This window comes from Euprymna scolopes, chromosome 31 (assembly GCF_053919585.1).
Source record: "Euprymna scolopes isolate OS-2025 chromosome 31, ASM5391958v1, whole genome shotgun sequence".
In the NCBI taxonomy this organism is placed as follows: Eukaryota; Metazoa; Mollusca; class Cephalopoda; order Sepiida; family Sepiolidae; genus Euprymna; species Euprymna scolopes.
The window spans coordinates 1,944,679-1,947,659 of NC_136512.1; the positions used below are offsets into that span (position 1 = coordinate 1,944,679).

General features: G+C 27.7%; 1 pseudogene; it reads right to left on the bottom strand.

Annotated features, from left to right (window-relative positions):
• Positions 1 to 556: 556 nt before the first annotated feature.
• Positions 557 to 675, bottom strand: LOC145255893 (5S ribosomal RNA; annotated as a pseudogene).
• Between the last annotated feature and the right edge of the window lie 2,306 nt (positions 676 to 2,981).

The window sequence follows — 2,981 nt, forward strand, 5'->3', positions numbered from 1 at the left end:
TATTAATTTATTACTAATTTATTACTTAATTTATTACTCATTTATTATTAATTTATTATTAATTTATTACTAATGTATTAATTTATTACTAATTTATTACTAATTTATTATTAATTTATTACTTAATTTATTACTAATTTATTATTAATTTAATTATTTATTACTAATTTATTATTAATGTATTACTAATTTATTACTCATTTATTAATAATTTATTATTATTTTATTACTAATTTATTATTAATTTATTAATTTATTATTAATTTAATATTAACTTCTTACTAATTTATTATTATTAATTTATTACTTAAACATATCACTATGATTAAGTTATATGTTTTCTTTCAGATTATTAAAGCATCATTCATATTTTTCTGTAATATTTTCTGTGTGCGTTAGTACTAAGCCTATTCGGGTTTAACCGGTTTCCTCTGAAAGAGGAAGTTTCATGGGAGTATGAAATTCATAAGCGATCCCCAATCGCATGTATATCCCTGTTAGGGGAGATGACGACGTTAGGTTTTTGCAACTCTTGAAGAGAGGTATAGACTCCTCCTACATACAGCACTTGGACTTCCCAAATTGGATACCCATTTTAGTAATAACCAGGCTCAACGTTGCTTAACTTCAGTGATCTGACGGAAACCGGTGTGTCAACGTGATTGTGCCGTATATTCTCTGTAATATTTTCACCCAGGTTGATCCGAAAGCGACCTTTTTTAGTCAACAGAAAGAAAGTCATCTTCCATCATGATAATGCGTGTCGTCCGTACTACTAAGTCTTGTAGATCACTTGATTTTTTTATTGATTAGTTTAGGTTTCTTTTTATCGATTAGTATTGTTTTCCTGTTCTTATTGATTAATTTTGTCTTCATTTTCTCATCGATATTTTTACCTTCATTACCTTATCGATTAGTTTTGCCTTCATTTTTTATCGATTAGTTTTGTCTTCATTTTTTATCGATTAGTTTTGTCTTCATTTTTTATCGATTAGTTTTGCCTTCATTTTTTATCGATTAGTTTTGCCTTCATTTTTTATCGATTAGTTTTGCCTTTATTTTTTATCGATTAGTTTTGCCTTCATTTTTTATCGATTAGTTTTGCCTTCATTTTTTATCGATTCGTTTTGTCTTCATTTTTTATCGATTAGTTTTGCCTTCATTTTTTATCGATTAGTTTTGTCTTCATTTTTTATCGATTAGTTTTGCCTTCATTTTTTATCGATTAGTTTTGCCTTCATTTTTTATCGATTAGTTTTGTCTTCATTTTTTATCGATTAGTTTTGCCTTCATTTTTTATCGATTAGTTTTGTCTTCATTTTTTATCGATTAGTTTTGCCTTTATTTTTTATCGATTAGTTCTGCCTTTATTTTTTATCGATTAGTTTTGCCTTCATTTTTTATCGATTAGTTTTGCCTTCATTTTTTTATCGATTAGTTTTGTCTTCATTTTTTATCGATTAGTTTTGCCTTCATTTTTTATCGATTAGTTTTGTCTTCATTTTTTATCGATTAGTTTTGTCTTCATTTTTTTTCGATTAGTTTTGTCTTCATTTTTTATCGATAAGTTTTGCTTTCATTTTTTATCGATTAGTTCTGCCTTCATTTTTTATCGATTAGTTTTGCCTTCATTTTTTATCGATTAGTTTTGCCTTTATTTTTTATCGATTAGTTTTGCCTTTATTTTTTATCGATAAGTTTTGCCTTCAGTTTTTATCGATTAGTTTTGCCTTCATTTTTTATCGATTAGTTCTGCCTTCATTTTTTATCGATTAGTTTTGCCTTCATTTTTTATCGATTAGTTTTGCCTTCATTTTTTATCGATTAGTTTTGTCTTCATTTTTTATCGATTAGTTTTGTCTTCATTTTTTATCGATTATTTTTGCCTTTATTTTTTATCGATTAGTTTTGTCTTCATTTTTTATCGATTAGTTTTGTCTTCATTTTTTATCGATTAGTTTTGCCTTTATTTTTTATCGATTAGTTTTGCCTTTATTTTTTATCGATAAGTTTTGCCTTCATTTTTTATCGATTAGTTTTGCCTTCATTTTTTATCGATTAGTTTTGCCTTCATTTTTTATCGATTAGTTCTGCCTTCATTTTTTATCGATTAGTTTTGCCTTCATTTTTTATCGATTAGTTTTGTCTTCATTTTTTATCGATTAGTTTTGCCTTTATTTTTTATCGATTAGTTTAGCCTTCATTTTTTATCGATTAGTTTTGTCTTCATTTTTTATCGATTAGTTTTGCCTTGATTTTTTATCGATTAGTTTTGCCTTCATTTTTTATCGATTAGTTCTGCCTTCATTTTTTATCGATTAGTTTTGTCTTCATTTTTTATCGATTATTTTTGCCTTTATTTTTTATCGATTAGTTTTGCCTTCATTTTTTATCGATTAGTTCTGCCTTCATTTTTTATCGATTAGTTTTGCCTTCATTTTTTATCGATTAGTTTAGTCTTCATTTACATTGTTTAAATTGAACTTGTTGTAATCAGCTGGAAAGCAGCCCCGCAGTATAGAGTTCCATGGTCGGCTCTTTAGGCAAAAAAACTTTGTTCATAGAATTTGTTTTAAGTTCCAGCCGATAGAAACTTGGGGAAATTGTTGACAATGGTTGTGTCTGGACAGGTGCTTGCTTGTTTGTGAATGTTTTGCAGGCGAACCATAGATTGAAACTCAGTCGAGCACATGCCATGAATATCATGATAAGGCAAATATGGATTTACAATGTCTGTTCCGTGATAAAAAAAGGTTGTACCGATGAGAAAAGGACAAAACCTACTAGATTTCTATGCTAGTTTTGAAGCCTGTTAAAGCAGGAAAAAGTGCTCCGGGAAGCTCCGACCCAGATCTGTAAACAGTACACAATAATAATTTTTTTTTTTTAATTTCATGTTCACACTCAAATAAGGTACAGTGCAATTTAGATGTAGGAAGCTACATACGATATGGGACATAATTTGGAGGAATGTTATGTAG